Source organism: Triticum urartu, chromosome 6 (genome assembly GCF_003073215.2).
Source record: "Triticum urartu cultivar G1812 chromosome 6, Tu2.1, whole genome shotgun sequence".
NCBI lineage: Eukaryota > Viridiplantae > Streptophyta > Magnoliopsida > Poales > Poaceae > Triticum > Triticum urartu.
Genome location: NC_053027.1, coordinates 537321936 through 537343425, shown reverse-complemented (window position 1 = coordinate 537343425; position 21490 = coordinate 537321936). Strand labels below are relative to the sequence as shown.

Sequence of the window (21490 nt, the reverse complement as noted above, 5' to 3'; positions counted from 1 at the left end):
ATGCATAAAGGATCTGAACATATGATCTTCCACCAAATAAACCAACTAGCATCAACTACAAGGAGTAATCAACACTACTAGCAACCTACAAGTACCAATCCCAGACTTAGAGACAAGAATTGGATACAAGAGATGAACTAGGGTTTCAGAGGAGATGGTGCCGGTGAAGATGTTGATGGAGATTGGCCCCCTCCCGATGAGAGGAGCGTTGGTGATGACGATGGCGATGATTTCCCCCTCCCGGAGGGAAGTGTCCCCGACAGAACAGCTCCGCCGGAGCCCTTGATTGGTTCCGCCAAGGTTCCATCTCGTGGCGGCGGAGTCTCGTCCCGAAAGCTTGCTTATTATTTTTCTTCGGACGAAAGACTTCATATAGCAGAAGATGGGCACCGGAGGGCCAACAGGGGGCCCACGAGGCAGGGGGCGCGCCCAAGGGGGTAGGGCGCGCCCCCCACCCTCGTGGCCAGGGTGTGGGCCCCCTCTGGTATTTCTTCCGCTCAGTATTTTTCATTATTTCCAAAAACAACTTCTGCGGAGTTTCAGGACTTTTGGAGTTCTGCAGAATAGGTCTCTAATATTTGCTCCTTTTCCAGCCCAGAATTCCAGCTGCCGGCATTCTCCCTCTTTATGTAAACCTTGTAAAATAAGAGAGAATAGGCATAAGTATTGTGACATAATGTGTAATAACATCCCATAATGCAATAAATATTGATATAAAATCATGATGCAAAATTGACGTATCAACTCCCCCAAGCTTAGACCTCGCTTGTCCTCAAGAGGAAGCCGATAACGATAAATATGTCCACATGTTTAGATGTAGAGGTGTCGATAAAATAAAATACGGACACGAGGGCATCATGATTATTCTCATAACAGCAACATATATGGATAATGTCATATCATCTCTTATGCTCAAGTAATAATCTATTCACAATGCAAAGTATGAATCAGAAATTTTATTGAGAACTAACAAACTATAATCTCAGTCATTGAAGCAATTGCAATTTATCATAACATCAGAAAGAGTCTATGTTAGAGCTTTTCAGCAAGTCCACATACTCAACTATCTTTTAGTCTTTCACAATTGCAAACACTCACGCAATACTTGTGGTTACTGAGTTTTAATCGGACACAGAGAAAGATAGGGGCTTATAGTTTCGCCTCCCAACCTTTTACCTCAAGGGTAATGTCAACAATAATAGTTCATGCTAACTTACATCCAATTAGATATATATGTCTGGATCTTTCCAACACACTGTGCTTGCCAAAGGATAAAATATAAAAAGGAAAGGTGAAGATCACCATGACTCTTGCATAAGGTAGAAGATAGAAGTAAAAGATAGGCCCTTCGCAGAGGGAAGCAGAGGTTGTCATGCGCTTTCAGGGTTGGATGCACAAAATCTTAATGCGAAAGAACGTCACTTTATATTGCCACTTGTGATATGGACCTTTATTATGCAGTCTGTCGCTTTTATTTCTTCCACATCACAAGATCGTATAAAGCTTATTTCCTCCACAATAATCAATCATACATATTTAGAGAGCAATTTTTATTGCTTGCACCAATGACAACTTACTTGAAGGATCTTACTCAATTCATAGATAGATATGGTGGACTCTCATGACAAAACTGAGTTTAAGGGTTTTTGGAAGCACAAGTAGTATCTCTACTTGGTGCAAAGAATTTGGCTAGCATGAGGGGGAAAGGCAAGCTCAACATGTTGGATGATCCATGACAATATACTTTATCTCATATATAAGAAAACATAACCCATTACGTTGTCTTCCTTGTTCAACATCAACTCTTTAGCATGTCATATTTTAATGAGTGGTCACAATCATAAAAGATGTCCAAGATAGTATATTTATATGTGAAACCTCTCTTTCTTTATTACTTCCTATTAATTGCCACGATGACCAAAGCTATGTTTGTCAACTCTCAACAACTTTTAATCATCATACTCTTTCTATGTGAAGTCATTACTCTCCATAACATCAATATGATGTAATGCCCTCGATGCCACTATAGCTCCCACGTGTCGAGGCACGACTTAGAGACATAATCGCATTGAAGGCATATGTCGCAAGTGAGGTAATCTTCACACAACCCATGTAATACATAAGGGAAAGATATACATAGTTGGCTTACAATCGCCACTTCACACAATTACATGAATAAAGCATTACATCAAACAGATACAATCAAGGTCCGACTATGGAACCAAAATAAAAGAAGAACCCCAAAAGCGACAAAGGTCCCCGATCGACCCCAACTGGGCTCCACTACTGATCAACTAGAACGAAACATCACGACAAGATCTTCATCGAGCTCCTCCTGAGCTTGGTTGCGTCATCTGCACGGACTCATCGGCCCCTGCAAGCTGGTTTTGGAAGTATCTGTGAGCCACGGGGACTCAGCAATCTCGCACCCTCGCGATCAAGACTATTTAAGCTTAAGGGTAAGGTAAAGGTATGAGGTGGAGCTGCAGCAAGCGACTAGCATATGTGGTGGCTAACATATTCGCAAAAGAGAGCGAGAAGAGAAGGCAAAGCACGGTCGGTAAAAGTATGATCAAGAAGTGATCCTAGACTACCTACGTCAAGCATAACTCCAACAACCGTGTTCACTTCCCAGACTCCACCGGAAAGAGACCATCACGGTTACACACGCGGTTGATTCATTTTAATTAAGATCAACTTCAGGTTTTCTACAACCGGACGTTAACAAATTCCCATCTGCCCATAACCGCGGGCACGGCTTTCGAAAGTTCAAATCCCTGCAGGGGTGTCCCAACTTAGCCCATCACAAGCTCTCACGGTTAACGAAGGAATAGACCTCCTCCCGAGACATTCCTATCAGACTCGGTATCCCGGTACAACAAGACATTTCGACAGGGTAAAACTAAACCAGCAACACCGCCCGAATGTGCCGACAAATCCCGATAGGAGCTGCACATATCTCTTTCTCAGGGCACACTCAGATGAGTGCTCCGTACAACTAAAACCAAACCTCGAGTTTCCCCGAGGGGGCGCTGCACAGGACTCTAGTTCGGACCAACACTCAGAGGAGCACTGGCCCGGGGTGGTTAGAATAAAGATGACCCTTGAGTCTGCAGAACCCAAGGGTAGGTGGTAGGTTGTTAGTGCAAATGGTAATGTTGGGCATTGCTGGAAGAGCTTTACTTAAGGCGAATTGTCAAGGGGTTCCCATAATAGCCCAACCGCGTAAGGAACGCAAAATTCGGGAACATAACACCGATATGACGGAAACTAGGGCGGCAAGAGTGGAACAAAACACCAGGCATAAGGCCGAGCCTTCCACCCTTTACCAAGTATATAGATGCATTAATTAAATAAGATATATTATGATATCCCTACAAGTAAACATGTTCCCACAAGGAACGACATCTCCATGTTCCAACAAGGAACAAACTTCAATCTTCACCTGCAACTAACAACGCTATAAGAGGGGCTGAGCAAAGCGGTAACATAGCCAAACAACGGTTTGCTAGGACAAGGTGGGTTAGAGGCTGAACATGGCAATTTGGGAGGCTTGAAAGCAAATGGTAGGCATCGTAGCATTGGCATAGCAAAAGAACGAGCAACTAAGCAAGCAAAGATAGTAGTGATTTCGAGGGTATGATCATCTTGCCTGAAATCCCGCAAGGAAGAAGAATGAGTCAATGAAGAAGACAAACGGACGTAGTCGAACGGATCCTCACACACGCAACGTTACCGGAACCAACCCGAAGAAGCAATCACCGGAAAAGAAGCACACAACATAGTAAACAACCATCACATAATCATGCCAAGATGCACAACCAAGTATGATGCATGTCCGGTTTAAAGAGGCATGGCATATCAAAGTGTACAAGCAATCCTACAAATTAAGTGGAGCTCATTATGCAACGGAGTTGCATATTGAAGAAAACACCACATGACTTATTTAGTTCGATCTTGTTTATGTACCCAACAATATTAAATGTTGTTAGCATGGCAAGAAGTGAAGCAAATGAAAACTACCTATCTAGGCAAGTTTAAATGAGGCCGGAACAACAAACAACATTTCCGGTAAATCCCCATATGCATATTTTTAGGTTTGGTACTGTTCTTCCCTAAACCATATTTTAGAGTTATTAAATATGCAAAGTAAGGCCACCATGTTAAACTAGGCAAAATTCTACCCTAATTACATATAAAGTTTGTTAAAAACGGAGCTACGGTTATTTAGATATGAAATAAATCATTTTAACATGTCCTAGAGCAAAAATTAATCAAACAACATTTTAAGCATTTTAACATGGCAAGAAAGTGGCAAATTATTAATCTACACAAAATTCTAAGCAAGTTTCATATATTAAGTTTTTCAATCCGATGCACGGTTGTGGAATTATTAAATGCATGAACTAGGGGGTCTTAACTGTAAAACAGGTTAACTGGAAAAAATAGACAAATTCGCATAACTGGAAAAAAAACAGATATGGGTCGCAACAAAGGCCGGCCCAACAGTGCATGGGATCTAGGCGACTGCTCACCATGGGCTTCGGCCCGTTGGTGAAGGAGGCTGGCTGGGGAGGAAGCGCCTGGGCCTTGGCGATTGTCGGTGGAGGCGGCCCAGGGGTCGCGGTCGAGCAGGCGAAGGAAAAGGGCGGTCAACGGGGCAGCGCTCGACTCATCCCTGAAGCAAGGAACGAGCAGGCAGCTGATGCGGACGGCAGCGGCGAACAGCTCTCCGGATCCGCCTAATCCGGGCGAGGCAGCGGCAGGGGAGGCCGAACACGGGCAGGACAACAGCGGGGCACCCAGATCCGGTGGCCATGGGGGTCCCTATACAAGGCTGGAGATAGAGGGAGGTTAGAGGAAGGAGGAGAAGGAGATGGCCAGGAAAAACAGAGCAGGGCGGCGGGATCCGGCCTGGGAGGTTCTCCGGCAAGGCTTGCCGGCGACGAGGTCTCCAAAGACCGTACGGTGAGCTGACGGGGGCGGGGTGAGTTGGCTCTCGGCACCTGCCCGCTGGATCGAAGGCTCGAGGAGCTGCTCTCCTTTGGTGCTGGACCCGCACGGGAGTCGGGATGGGAGGCGGCTGCTAGCAGAGGATGTCGAGGAGCAGAGGATGCGCGAGGAGCTGCTGCTGGGCTTGGTCGTCGGCGGGGACGAGGCCTCGGGCAGGAGATCGGCGAGCGGCGCTGGTTCCTCAGCCAGGAGGAAGGAGGAATCGAAGGGAGCCATGAGAGGGCTCTGGTTGGGTGGATCGATGGATTGGTAGGTGGAGGCAGCGCTGTGGTTGGGCAGATTGGAATGAGAGGATCCCGAGGGAGTGGCGGTGGCGCTAGGTAGGATGGGACAAGGTACCTGATTTTTAGGGTTGGACCTTGTGTATTTATATGGCAGGTGGATTAAGTTGGGGCTATCGGATCCCTCCGATCGTAATCGGGCGGTCAAGAAAATAAATAGTTAGGGAGCCCAAATAAGAAAACGATGACGTTTTGTAGATGTTTGGGGATGATCCGGACACAACGGTGGCGACAGTCCAGGTCGGGTTCGGGGAAGTTTCGGACTAGGTTGCGAGGGGTCGATGCACTGTGCAAAGAGGGGTAGGCATGGGCCTAGGTGGATTGTGGAGAGCGGGTTGGTCTGAGAGAAGAGGGGAGAGATGCAGCCCGGCGACTGTTTCCGGAGACCGAAAACGTCCGACGTTAGACCGGCTATACTGCCGCTATAGTAATCCGTTGGGGCGTCAAACGGACTCCGAATGCGATGAAACTTGACAGGAGGCCTACTAACAACAAAACAACACCGCATGCCAACTTTCAACCCATTCCGAGAACATTTTCCGGCCACTTATAAAATAATATTTCGGACGTGTCGCGGGCGCGTGCAAGTGTGTCTGGGCTCAGAATGGACAACGGAGAGAACGAGGAGGCCGGGACGGATGCAAGTTTTAAAACATGATGATGCAATGCACATGATGACATGACAAGATGCAACACGCAAGCAAATGACATGGCAACGACGGTGAATAACTGGACGACACCTAGCGCAACGGTCTCGGGGCGTTACAACACTCCACCACTACGAGAGGATCTCGTCCCGAGATCTAGAATGGCACCGGAGGGACAACGGAAGAGAAACGAGGAAAGGTAAAACTAAGTTGCTTCTATGACAAACGAGTGAAACCAAAGAACCTTAGGAGGTTAGGCAAATACGAGAAAAGAATACAACGGAGATGAACAAAGTCGAAAACACTCCGTTAGAAAAGAGGGACAAAGAACATTGCGAAAAAAACCTTGAGGTTGAGGGGCAAGATATATATTGAAACCACTCCGGTTAAGACAAGATAGAGAAGGAATAAGACTGATATAATTTGGACAGCACTCCGGTTGAGAAGGGATGCAAAATTTGATAAGATGAGAGAGCTCGAAAGAAAACACGACACTCCGCTTGAATGGATAAGCAAAGAAAAGAACACTATCATGACAAAACAAGAAGATGGGTAGAAGAGAGCAACATTACAATGCCTTCGGAACAAAAGAATAGAAGATAGATAATTGAAATAGGAGAAATGAGGAGAAAATGCCCAGTTCTGCCAAAAGAGCTTGAGAAGACATCCTTAGGATAAGGGTCGAACGGAGTTATTGGAAAGCCAACAACAAAAAGAATAAGCTTGATATGGTCTTATGGAGTACATCTCAAATTATGAGGTGACAAACTGCCACTCATGGGAAAAAGAATTGGATTGATAAGAACGAGGAGACGAGAAGCTATCTCACCGAGAGGATAAATGAAGAACTTGGATCATTTATGAGCACCATAAATAGCAACAATCCTTAGGGAAAGGTTTAGGTGAAATATAACCCAAGATAACTCCAATGAAGAGATTGATGGGTTACAAAGGAACTCATGAACGAATTGAAAATGATGGGTTTAAAATATGTCATTCCGGACAACTTGTGAATCATGAAACACGAAGGGAAATTGTCAACAATGACATAACACCACCTCAAAAGATAAGATTGAAAGAATAGCACTCCGGATTGCAAGAAGAAGACAACTTGAAGTATATCTTGGCGGATCATAGCTTCGAGATATATCTTGAAGAACAATTGAAGAGTGAAAAGAATCCTTGACGAACCACCATGAGGAACTCTGGTAATAAAAGGATGATCAAACAACAGGAAAGAGAAGTTGAAAGCACAAGGTGAAACCTTGTAATGATTTAGATGGATCTCCGCGGTGAAATAATTGAGATAACTTGGCACTCCGGGAAAGAAAGAAGAGCACTTGAAACCCAGAATAAGTATGATGAACCACTCCGGAAAAAAACAGGAATTGAACGAACTCGATGAAACAAGAATAAGAATTATATTATGCTCGTCCTTCATCAATTAAATTGATGACAACCATGGATTTGGCACACTACTTACTCTCGTAGAAAAGATTAAGAGAGATATCGATAACTTAATAAGGACTTGATGGAACCGCCGGTGGAATTTGGAACAACGAATGAATTGATATGATAAACAAGGAAGAGAAATCTTGAACGAACCACCGTAAGAATTAAAAACGATTGAAGTAAAGATAAAGAAAACACCGGGAGGAATTAGCAAATGAACGAAGATGCTTGGGAGAATTTAGATATATGAGAACGAAGAGATCAAGAACTGATTAGAGGATATTTGATTGATGCGCCGGCAAGATAGGAGAATGATAACTGACAGCTGAGAATGAATAAACCTAAATAGATGGACTCCGGATAACAAACTGAGAAGACTCTTGAATTTCTCCGGGAGGGTGAAAAGAATTCTCACAACCGAAAAACAATTATGAGAGGATGGTGACAAGCTAGAATAACGAATCTTGAAGAGAATGGAGCAAGATTAAAGAGAAACTCTTCTTCAGTCTTCAAATGTTGAGAATGATGACGAGAAACACCACCATGAATTGTTGAGGCACTCCGAATGAAAATTATAAAGGTTGACCCAACGATGAAAATAGTGTGAAAGATCTTGGAGAAGGACATTTGACTGATGATAAATCATTCTTATGTCAAACTTCAAAAGAATTTGAGGATAGCTCCGGGAAAGATAGAAGAGTCAGGTAAGATCCTGGGAAAAGACCTGTGGGTTAGGGCCCACTCAAAAGGAACACCGTAGAAATGATTTAAAAGAGAGGATTGCTCCGGTTGAATTAAATGACATGAATGAGATAACAATCTCGAAAGAGCTTGAAAGGATCTTGAATGACAAGACGAGTCTTTGAGAAAATTTGAGCATGCCGGAACAAATGAATAGCGAGAAGTGAATTATTATGAAGTGCACCGGTATGAGAAGGCATTGAAATGAGGAAAAGGGATAAGATCAACAACGCTTGACTTGAACCCATCGGAGAAGATAAAAGAAACGAAGAATGATGAACTAGAAGCTCCGTTAGAATCTTCATGAGAATCACCGGATAAGAAACATTGACGGAAAACATGGAGAGACTTCCCATCAATAAAATGGATACTTGAAGAAGAAATCTGAGTCCTTGAAGAAAACAAAGGGAGGGAGGGGGGGAAAAACAAAGGCAACTTGGAGACGGAAGAAATGAACACCGTTGAGAAGAAACTAGTAATAGATCTTGCTGATATTGGAATGATCGGATCCACTAGAAGAGAAACACACCGGTGAAAAAGGATTGACATGACAAACTCGATGATCCAGAAGGATTAGTGTTCACATCGGGGTATGAGAACACCACCTAGGAAAAGGTATGGAATCAACATTTGACTTCGAAGCAACTCGAATACCATAACTCAAAATATCTCAAGTATTCCAGAATTGCAACGATAAAATTATGATGACAACACCTCAGAGATCAACTCCCCGGGACACTTCCACTAAACCCCTGACAGGAGGCACCAAGACAATGTTCTCGTCATAAGCCATCGGAACGATTCCAAGATACTCACGTGATCCTAAAAAAAATTACTGAAATTTGAGAAGAGAAGAGTCAAAACTCTACGTCAGGATGCCTTACCAGAGCGATGAGGAGACTGGGAAGTAAAAGAATTCCTAAGCTCTCCGATATATAATTCCTAAATGACTCAAAACATTTTTCTAGACACAACTCGGCTTCTAAAAACGATCAAGCAATGGGGCTCCTAAGGTCGGGGAAGGCTCTGATACCAACTTGTAACGCCCTCGATGCGACTATAGCTCCCACGTGTCGAGGCACGACTTAGAGACATAATCGCATTGAAGGCATATGTCGCAAGTGAGGTAATCTTCACACAACCCATGTAATACATAAATACATAAGGGAAAGAGATACATAGTTGGCTTACAATCGCCACTTCACACAATTACATGAATAAAGCATTACATCAAACAGATACAATCAAGGTCCGACTACGGAACCAAAATAAAAGAAGAACCCCAAAAGCGACAAAGGTCCCCGATCGACCCCAACTGGGCTCCACTACTGATCAACTAGAACGAAACATCACGACAAGATCTTCATCGAGCTCCTCCTGAGCTTGGTTGCGTCATCTGGCACGGACTCATCGGCCCTGCAAGCTGTTTTGGAAGTATCTGTGAGCCACGGGGACCAGCATCTCGCACCCTCGCGATCAAACTATTTAAGCTTAGGTAAGGTAAAGGTATGAGGTGGAGCTGCAGCAAGCGACTAGCATATATGGTGGCTAACATACGCAAATGAGAGAAGAGAGCGAGAAGAGAAGGCAAAGCACGGTCGGTAAAAGTATGATCAAGAAGTGATCCTAGACTACCTCCGTCGAGCATAACTCCAACAACCGTGTTCACTTCCCGGACTCCGCCGGAAAGAGACCATCACGGTTACACACGCGGTTGATTCATTTTAATTAAGATCAACTTCAGGTTTTCTACAACCGGACGTTAACAAATTCCCATCTGCCCATAACCGCGGGCACGGCTTTCGAAAGTTCAAATCCCTGCAGGGGTGTCCCAACTTAGCCCATCACAAGCTCTCACGGTCAACGAAGGAATAGACCCCCTCCCGAGACATTCCGATCAGACTCGGTATCCCGGTACAACAAGACATTTCGACAGGGTAAAACTAAACCAGCAACACCGCCCGAATGTGCCGACAAATCCCGATAGGAGCTGCACATATCTCTTTCTCAGGGCACACTCAAATGAGCGCTCCGTACAACTAAAACCAAACCTCGAGTTTCCCCGAGGGGGCGCTGCACAGGACTCTAGTTCGGACCAACACTCAGAGGAGCACTGGCCTGGGGGGGGGGGGGTTAGAATAAAGATGACCCTTGAGTCTGCAGAACCCAAGGGAAGGTGGTAGGTTGTTAGTGCAAATGGTAAAACCAATGTTGGGCATTGCTGGAAGAGCTTTACTTAAGGCGAATTATCAAGGGGTTCCCATAATAGCCCAACCGCGTAAGGAACGCAAAATCCGGGAACATAACACCGATATGACGGAAACTAGGGCGGCAAGAGTGGAACAAAACACCAGGCATACGGCCGAGCCTTCCACCCTTTACCAAGTATATAGATGCATTAATTAAATAAGATATATTGTGATATCCCAACAAGTAAACATGTTCCCACAAGGAACGACATCTCCATTTTCCAACAAGGAACAAACTTCAATCTTCACCTGCAACTAACAACGCTATAAGAGGGGCTGAGCAAAGCGGTAACATAGCCAAACAACGGTTTGCTAGGACAAGGTGGGTTAGAGGCTGAACATGGCAATTTGGGAGGTTTGAAAGCAAATGGTAGGCATCGTAGCATTGGCATAGCAAAAGAACAAGCAACTAAGCAAGCAAAGATAGTAGTGATTTCGAGGGTATGATCATCTTGCCTGAAATCCCGCAAGGAAGAAGAACGAGTCCATGAAGAAGACAAACGGACGTAGTCGAACGGATCCTCACACACGCAACGTTACCGGAACCAACCCGGCCGTTGGTGAAGGAGGCTGGCTGGGGAAGAACGAGTACATTCGCATAACTGGAAAAAAACAGATATGGGTCGCAACAAAGGCCGGCCCAACAGTGCATGGGATCTAGGCGACTGCTCACCATGGGCTTCGGCCCGTTGGTGAAGGAGGCTGGCTGGGGAGGAAGCGCCTGGGCCTTGGCGATTGTCGGTGGAGGCGGCCCAGGGGGCGCGGTCGAGCAGGCGAAGGAAAAGGGCGGTCAACGGGGCAGCGCTCGACTCGTCCCTGAAGCGAGGAACGAGCAGGCAGCTGATGCGGACGGCAGCGGCGAACAGCTCGCCGGATCCGCCTGATCCGGGCGAGGCAGCAGCAGGGGAGGCCGAGCACGGGCAGGACAACGGCGGGGCACCCAGATCCGGTGGCCATGGGGGTCCCTATACAAGGCTGGAGATAGAGGGAGGTTAGAGGAAGGAGGAGAAGGAGATGGCCAGGAAAAACAGAGCAGGGCGGCGGGATCCGGCCTGGGAGGTTCTCCGGCGAGGCTTGCCGGCGACGAGGTCTCCAGAGACCGTACGGTGAGCTGACGGGGGCGGGGTGAGTTGGCTCTCGGCACCTGCCCGCTGGATCGAAGGCTCGAGGAGCTGCTCTCCTTTGGTGCTGGACCCGCACGGGAGTCGGGAGGGGAGGCGGCTGCTAGCAGAGGATGTCGAGGAGCAGAGGATGCGCGAGGAGCTGCTGCTGGGCTTGGTCGTCGGCGGGGACGAGGCCTCGGGCAGGAGATCGGCGAGCGGCGCTGGTTCCTTGGCCAGGAGGAAGGAGGAATCAAAGGGAGCCATGAGAGGGCTCTGGTTGGGTGGATCGATGGATTGGTAGGTGGAGGCAGTGCTGTGGTTGGGCAGATTGGAATGAGAGGATCCCGAGGGAGTGGCGGCGGCGCTAGGTAGGATGGGACAAGGTACCTGATTTTTAGGGTTGGACCTTGTGTATTTATATGGCAGGTGGATTAAGTTGGGGCTATCGGATCCCTCCGATCGTAATCGGGCGGTCAAGAAAATAAATAGTTAGGGAGCCCAAATAAGAAAACGATGACGTTTTGTAGATGTTTGGGGATGATCCGGACACAACGGTGGCGACAGTCCAGGTCGGGTTCGGGGAAGTTTCGGACTAGGTTGCGAGGGGTCGATGCACTGTGCAAAGAGGGGTAGGCATGGGCCTAGGTGGATTGTGGAGAGCGGGTTGGTCTGAGAGAAGAGGGGAGAGATGCAGCCCGGCGACTGTTTCCGGAGACCGAAAACGTCCGACGTTAGACCGGCTATACTGCCGCTATAGTAATCCGTTGGGGCGTCAAACGGACTCCGAATGCGATGAAACTTGACAGGCGGCCTACTAACAACAAAACAACACCGCATGCCAACTTTCAACCCATTCCGAGAACATTTTCCGGCCACTTATAAAATAATATTTCGGACGTGTCGCGGGCGCGTGCAAGTGTGTCTGGGCTCAGAATGGACAACGGAGAGAACAAGGAGGCCGGGACGGATGCAAGTTTTAAAACATGATGATGCAATGCACATGATGACATGACAAGATGCAACACGCAAGCAAATGACATGGCAACGACGGCGAATAACTGGACGACACCTGGCGCAACGGTCTCGGGGCGTTACATATGATCTCTTTGTTTCCTCTTTTATTCTTTTTCCTTTTTATTTTATTCCCTCAAGATTATAGCAAAATAATCAAGCCCTTGACTCAACACTAATCTTTACTATATAGCTCACGGACTCGATTACATAGGGGGTCATAAGATGGGCACCGGAGGGCCAACAGGGGGCCCACGAGGCAGGGGCGCGCCCAGGGGGGTAGGGCGTGCCCCCCACCCTCGTGGCCAGGGTATGGGCCCCCTCTGGTATTTCTTCCGTTCAGTATTTTTTATTATTTCCAAAAATAACTTACGTGGAGTTTCAGAACTTTTAGAGTTGTGCAGAATAGGTCTTTAATATTTGCTCCTTTTCCAGCCTAGAATTCCAGCTGTCGGCATTCTCCCTCTTTATGTAAACCTTGTAAAATAAGAGAGAATAGACATAAGTACTATGACATAATGTGTAATAACAACCCATAATGCAATAAATATCGATATAAAAGCATGATGCAAAATGGACGTATCAGACGCTACTGGATATCTAGAGCAGAATCGATGCGGTCGCTCGCGCCCTTATCATCAGCTAGTTGGCTTCATTTGGGCGAGGCGCGAAGCTTCGCCTTCTTGTCGATACCATGGGACATGTCTTAATATAGATGTAGGGCATGCTAAGTTTTCATGTAGGTGTACCTAACCTGCCAACGACTAAGGAGAAGGGTGTTTGATCAATGACTGCAAAATTTTGTACCATTCAAAAAAAATGTATGTGGCATTAAAAAAATGTTGGCACCTTCAACCTGTATTTGAAAATGTTTAACACGTATTCGATAAAATGTTGAAAACAAGTATTTCAAAAAATATTAACCATATATTGGAAAATGTCAACTTTATAAAAAAATATTTTACATGTATATGAAAATATACAATTTGTATAAAAAAGCGGACATCAAAACATATATTTTAAAAATATTATTAATTATTGAAAAATTTAGACTTGTAAAAAATTATTCTTTTTGTATAGAAATAATGTATAATGTCTATGAAAAAAATTAGACAAGTGTTGAAAAAAATGAACAAAAAAATTAAAAAGAGGAATAAAAATAAACGAACGAGGAAACTGCAGAAAACAGGTGAAAACCGAAGAAATAAATAAACATGAAGAAAAAATTAAAAAAGCATATTGAAACCTATGCAAAACAGATATTTTTTATAGAAAAAATAGCATGTGCAACTACAGTATTGCTCGGCCCAATAACGACTCAATGTAGGCAAGCAAGCCCATCACCAAGCTCTAGCACAATAGAGCTTTTAGGACTCTAGCTCTAGCCCAATATTGCATTTAAGTGGGATAAAGGTGGCAGGAACTGATGACAACATGTTGTTTCTTTATGGCGAGTGTGCAGGGGGTATATGTGGTGGTCAGACTGTTGAATACGTATTGTTAGTGTAGAAATGAAGTATGTCTACTAGGGGTGAATGAGAAATTTGAAATTTCTCTCAGGAACTTAGAATCTCTCAAAACCCAACAGTAGAAAGATAATAAGGAGTGAGCAGAACACGAAGAACAACTACCGAATGAGAACTAAGGCAAGCATCGACAGACAATGACATAACCGAAATATAACTCACGACAGATAATCGAAAGTAAATTGAGTATAGACGTAACCGATGATGCCCGATGGCGATAGGATTTAGAACAGGATTCAAAATCGCGTCTGGCTATAACCGGCTATTTAAAACATTGCAACGAAGGGTCCAAAATAACGAATGTTGAACTACTTATCTACCGTATAAAATGCAAATACAAAGCAACGAAATTAGTTAACCTGACCCAAGTTATCTACCGTCGCTGGGCAAAGTCCTGGCGGCGCGACGGCGGCGGAGCTTCCTCGATCGACGTCCTAGCACTGGGGGCGTGGATCTCGTGGTGGCGGGCGTCCCTGGCGCGGCGGCGCAGATCTCGCAGTGGTTGCGGCGCCCGCACCTGCCAAGGTTTCGATGGTGGCGTGGGACGGCGACGACCAGCAGATCTCGGCAAGCATCTTCGGTGACGGACGACGGCAGCGGCTAGTGGTGTTGAGGCCCGATCTAGTACAACCTAGATGGTCCGTGACCATTTTCGCGCTTGCTGCATTGCCATGTCTCCAACGAAGGCACGCCAAGGAACTCCTACGCTAGTCCGGCGGCACGAGGACTGTCCGGGCCAGCGGTCCCGGGCATGGTGGTGGTGGCCTCCTCGTTCGTCGGGGGCGGTCGGGCCCGTTGGGTGGTGGATGGTGGCGTGGGGGCCTGCTGGTCCGCTTCAAAGAATAAAGGTGGTATGGCGCCTTGCTGTTCTTCGAGCATCAAGGCGTCGATCTGCTTCAATTCTGCCTCCTTGATTTGGCCGCCGTCGAGTTCCGGTCTTCCTCTCGGAGATTTCCGCAGTTTGGCGCAGGGCGCTATTGGATATCTAGAGCGGAATCGATGCGGTCGCTCGCGCCCTTATCATCAACTAGTTGGCTTCATTTGGGCGAGGCGCGAAGCTTCGCCTTCTTGTCGGTACCATGGGACATGTCTTAATATAGATTTTCATGAAACGGACAGAGGTGGAGAAATCATGGTGGCTACGATCCGAGGTTGGTATTGGCAGAGAGGGTACTGGTTGTGTTGAGGACAATGCGGCGCAGGTTCTCCCTATGGGTCAGGTGTTTGGTGACTTGCAGCAGCAGCCTTGGCAAGCGAGGGTGGCAACATAGGTGGACTGCATTCTTGGTGGTGCTCCTCGAGTATCGAGCCACGATTTCAAGGGTGTAAATCCAAGGTCTGGCCTTCATTAGTTGTACCTGGTAATGGCCTTGTTGAAGGCATTGTTTTGGATCTCGGACTTTCTCCAGGGTGAAAACCCAAGATCTTCGATCAGGCAACGACAACGCGTGTGCTTTGTTTCCTTCTTGGAGGCGTCGTTTTTGGAGAATCTCGTTTGTAGTACTGGTGTTGTCTTCGGTGGTGGTTAGGGTGCTACTGTTGCGAATGTCAACACCGTAACGGGTCTTTGTTTTCTTTCTTCTCTTTTTTATATTTTTTTTCTTGGCTATGTGTATCCTTGATATCTTTAGACATCTTGTTGACGCAGAGAAAATTGGGTGTATTTGACATCATTGTGATATTAATATATTCGCTTTATCGAAAAATCTACCGTAACCTGTTTGCTTTGACACTGCAGGCAACGGCACGCCCGCTCGCCTTCTTCTATAAATGCCCTCCACCTCCTTGGCTTCCCAATCAGATCGCACCCCTCTTTGGTACTGCTGCTTCTACACACGTCATCCACTGCCTCTTCCGCTCTACCCCGTGGAGATGGGGGCAACGAAGTGCGACGACGACGGGCCGGCGATCGGCATCGACCTCGGGACGACCTACTCCTGCGTGGCCGTCTGGCGGCAGTCGCACAACCGCGTCGAGGTCATCGCCAACGACCAGGGCAACTTCACCACGCCGTCCTGCGTTGCCTTCACCGACGCTTGGAGGCTCATCGGCGACGCGGCTGTGAACCAGGCCGCCATGAACCCCGTCAACACAATCTTCGGTGAGATCAAACATCTTACCCTAGCTACTCCTTGATGCATAGCATAACTGCTTCATCGTCCGCCAGCGGGGTAGAATTTTAATTATGTTTATGCTTAAAGCTTCTTCTTTGGGGTACCAAATGATTAGTCCGCTGCCAGATCTTCTCTTTTTCGGGGAACCGCTTCCATCGGCTGCCAGATCTCGGACCTTTTTTGGGGGAGCGGTTGCTATTCGTATCTATGAGTTCTAGTATACGAAATGTTTAAGGGGCGGTTAGCTGAAATCAGGGAGCAGTCAAAAAACTGAACGGTTAGCTAAAATCATGGAGCAGCTAAGAAACTCAAGGAAGAGATTTTGTAGAATCTGCGCGTACTTTTAGCATTTGTGCTTCTTTATGTGGCGGGGATTCCCATTTTCCACGGGATTAATAGATTTCTTCTCCCAAGAATTTTCTCGATTAGTATCTTCTCCCAAGATGATATTATTAAAAAAATCCCAAAAGAAAAATTTTTGTACTGTATCTGATTCTGGTTTAGTTTTGTTCAGTTTCGGCTAAGGCTAAACAAGCCCTTCCAACTTCTTCTCATTGAATTCATATGGAAGATGCATGGGTGGTGTTTGTACGGGATATGTACCCTAATCTGGAGTCAACTACTCAAATATCAAAAGAAACTAAAGTTTGCATGTTTATTATTTTTCCTTCCAAATGTTTGCATTTCTATCCTTGCTACGTATTTGCACGACTAATCCACGATGAATCCGTATTATTTTCAGATGTGAAGCGACTTATCGGCCGGCATTTCGGTGACGCGTCGGTGCAAGGAGACATCAAGACGTGCACGTGGCCATTCAAAGTTGTCTCTGGTCCCAGCGACCGGCCGATGATCGTGGTGCAGTACATGGACGAGGAGAAGCAGTTTGAGGCCGAGGAGATCTCGGCCATGGTGCTCGGCAAGATGAGGGAGACCGCCGAGGCCTACCTTGGCACTGCTGTGCAGAATGCTGTCATTACTGTCCCTGTCTACTTCACCGACTCCCAGCGCCAAGCCACCATTGACGCCGGCACCATCGCCGGCCTCAATGTCTTGCGCATCATCAATGAGCCCTCTGCCTCAGCCATTGCCTACGGGTTGGGCAAGATGTCCCCCAGTGACGTCCTGAAGACTGCTCGTGTTTGATCTTGGTGGCGGTACCTTGGATGTCTCCATTGTCAATGTTGACCCGGGTGCCGACATTGACATGGGCGTCTTTCAGATAATGGCCGCAGCTGGTGACACCCACCTCGGTGGGGAGGATTTCAACACCCTCATGGTGAAACACTTTGTGCGGGAGTTCCTTAAGAAATACAAGAAGAATGACATCAGGCAAAATGCAAAGGCGCTTCGCCGGCTTAGGACGGCCTGCGAGAAGGCCAAGAGGGTGCTCTCCAGTGCGTCCCAGGCCACCGTTGAGATCGACTCGCTTCACGAGGGCATCGACTTCCATGGGGTCATCACCCGCACAAAGTTCGAGGAGCTCAACATGGACCTCTTCACTTCTTCAGCAATTGCATTGTGCATGTGGAGAAGTGCCTGAGCGACGCCAAGATGGACAAGTCTATGATCGATGACATCTTGCTCGTGGGTGGCTCCTTCCGGATACCAAAAGTCCAAGAGCTGCTCCGGGATTTCTTTGATGGGAAAGAACTCTGCACAAGTATCAACCCGGACGAGACCGTCGCCTACGGTACCGCTGTAAAGGCAGCGCTCCTCAACGACGAGGGCTTCAAGGAAGTGCGGGATGTAGTCCTGCTCGAGGTCACACCGCTCTCACTTGGGGTGGAGACGGAAGGTGGTGTCATGAGCGTGCTGATCCCGAAGACCACTACCATCCCGGTCAAGAAGGAGAGGGTTTACACGACTTGCTGCGACAACCAGACCCAGGTCCTCATTCAGGTGTACCAAGGCGAGGGGTCAGAAACCAAGGACAACATCCTCCTCGGGAAATTCACTCTCCGTAGCATCCCCCGAGCACCCAGGGGCGAGCCGAAGATCAACGTCACCTTTGAAATCGATGCTGACAGCATACTGCAGGTACGGGCAACAAGAACATAACTACTCCACCAATGACTAGGGGCGGCTGAGCGTGGAGGAGATCGAGTGTTGATGCGTGATGACAAAAAGTACAATACAGTGGACATCGGGAAAATGGAGAAAAGCGGAGGCGTATGGGTGGCCCAGGAGGCTGAAAAAGAATTCATGTTGGCCTTGTCTCGACGTTTGGCACTTATTATTCTGGTCGAATTCATGCTGGCCTCGTCGAATTTATGTTTTTTTTTCAGAACCTATTATTCTGGCCGTTGTGATTTCAAAAACGATGGTGGTTCAACGTCCTGTCTGCTTGAATACCTTCAGTCTTTTGTACGATTAAATCTAGTTGTTGAATTGTTTCAAAAAAACATGCGGGCCATCATAACTTTGATGCTTTGGGAGCTATTGAAACACAAGAACTCTTTGAGGCTGGTCATAGTGGGAGAAACATAGATGCCACATAAGCAAAAATGGCGAGGTGGCAAGTAGTTAATGAGGAGAGAGACAAGTAGAGTAACATAATATGTTATCATCACATAGCGATTCCCAATGCAAAATGAACACATCTATGTTACCACAGGTATGCTACTACCCACAATGAAGGTAGTAACATAGACTAGTAACATATGTATGTTACTCCTTCCGGTTCTTTTTAGTTCGCATATAAGATTTGTCTGAAGTCAAATCTCGTAAAGTTTGACCAACTTTATAGAAAAAAATACGAACATTCACAATGTGAAATCATTATCATTAGATGCGTCGTGACTTAAATTTTCATACTGTATAACTTTAGCATTGTAGACGTTGATAGTTTTTCATATAAATATGGTCAAACTTTATAAAGTTTGACTTCAGACAATTCTTATATGCAGAGTAAAAAGGACCGGAGGGAGTACTAGTCTAAGTTACTCTTCACTATGACCAGCCTGAGGGTGCCTCGCAGACAGAAGATAGAGAAGTAGAAGTGAATAGTTATCTTTACTAATGATAGGATGCGTAAGTAGGGACGTGAAGCAACCACCTCGGTTAGGAAAACCAGGGATTATTAGAATTAATTAAACCCTAACAGTGGTCACCAGGCTCTATCTGGCATCAAGCTGAACTGCTCAAGGCGGATTGGATCGGCATAGCCACGCGGCTATTAGGGTGGGCGACACGCGTGATCACTTCATAGAGGATACGGCTCGGGTGCTTGATGTTATTCGCTTTCTTGAATCATCTACTGTGGTTTGGGTTTCTTTACCCACCCTTCTATCCATATAATATGATACACATATATGTGCGTATTCGAGAAAAGAATGTTTAAATAAACATATATTTAGTTGTTCCAGTTTTGCACTTTTTTCCGAGGCAAAGTCTTCATTGCATACTCCCTTCATTCATATATATAGGCCCAAATACATTTTTTGAGACTGCCTTTGTCTATTGATAAAATTAATAATATATGACACATATAATGTGAAAATTATATCATTATAATTTTTTTTCACATACGAATTTGATGGTGTGCTTTGTGTAACTTCTATTTTATATATGGCAATGCTAACTTCCTAACATTCTAAATTTAAGCAACATATCCGAACACAGCCTATAGTCTAACTACTCGCATGCATGCAGCCCCACTCCGCTAAGCAAAAAATGAGAGCAAGAGCATATGCAGCGCCTTGTCATATGCATGTAAACTAGTAATATAAAAGTGATGATGTTAGCAAAAGATTCTCCTTTATTTTGAAACTTTAAAATGTTTTGTAGCTCAAACCGACGGTCGGATTGAAAAACCGTTTTGACATAAAAAAATAATGCGACTAGACTTTACAACTAGATCCTATGTTGGTATGTATCGACAAAAAAAATTCAGGTCAAAATTACCAGACATAGTACAAGTTATCATGCATGCACAACGCATATTTCCATGTTGCTTGAAGAGAAGTCATCGGGGTTATGGTCTTTAACAACCCCTTCCACCATGTCCAAAACTTACCCACGGCGCCCCTCATCAATGCTACAACGGTGTTTGTGCCTAGGTTATGCGGTGTATCTATTGACATCATGTTCACACGGAAGTTATCGGGTGTGTGTATTCAACAACTATTTTGCCCAAGTAAAAAATTATCGCAGTGCTTGTACCTAAGTTACCAGGTCCGTGGTACGTATATTACCGTACTATTTAACAAAAAACTTATTGGCGGTATGTTTTCCAACAACATCCTCCCCCATCAAAGTTATTGGGGTGTTTGTATGTAAGTTATCAGGTATGCGATGTGTCTATTATCATCATATTTATATAGAAGTTACCGGTGGTTTGTTTTCCAATAACTCCCATGCCCCATCAAAGTTAGCACGATATTTATATCAAAGTTAGCACGATATTTATATCTAAGTTATCAGGTCTGCGGTGTGTCTATTACCATCATATTTATATAAAAGTTATCTGTGTTTTGTTTTCCAACAACTCTCCCCTTCCCAACCACATCAAAGTTATCGCGGTGTTTGTACCCAAGTTATCAGGTCTGTGCTGAGTCTATTACGTACCATCATATTTATAAATAAGTTATCAGCGGTATGTTTTCCAATAACCCCCATCCCCCCCTCAAAGTTACAGTGGTGTTTGTACCTAAGTTATCGGGTATGCGGTGTGTCTATTACTATCGTATTTATAAAGAAGTTATCGGGGGGGGGGGGGTATTCGACAACTTTTTTGCCCAGGTAAAAAGTTTCTACAATGTTTGTACCTAAGTTATTAGGTTTGCGATATGTATATTACCGTGCTATTTAACACGAAAGTTACCAACAATATGTTTTTCAACAACACCCGCCATTAAACTCATCACGGGTATTGTGTACCTAAGTTATCAGGTCTGCGATGTGTCTATTACCATCGTATTTATACATTAGTTATAGGGGTGTGTAGTCAACAACATTTTTGACGTAGGTAAAAACGTTACCGTAGTGTTTGTACCTAAGTTACTAGGTCTGCATTGTATTACCATCATATTTATATAGAAGTTATCAATAGTGTGTATTCAATAACTTTTTCCCAAGCGAAAAAGTTACTGTAGTATTTGTATCAAAGTTATCAAGTCTGCCATATGTATATTACCATACTATTTTACACAAAAGTTATCGACGACATGGTGTTAAGAGAAAGTAAATCTCCCAAATTAAAATGGATCTCCTGTATTTTCTTAGATAAAAAAATGTAGAAAAAAAGAAATGATAGACAGAAAAACAAACGATGAGATGTGCGAGTACAAGAGCCTGCCTCAACTTGAATTTATAAAAATAACCTAACATGTATCTAATCACATCATAGAGC

The 21490-nt window shown here is 45.4% G+C and overlaps 1 pseudogene; it reads left to right on the top strand.

The window, feature by feature from the left end:
• The first annotated feature begins 15864 nt into the window (after positions 1-15864).
• Positions 15865-18447, top strand: LOC125515025 (annotated as a pseudogene).
• Positions 18448-21490: the final 3043 nt, after the last annotated feature.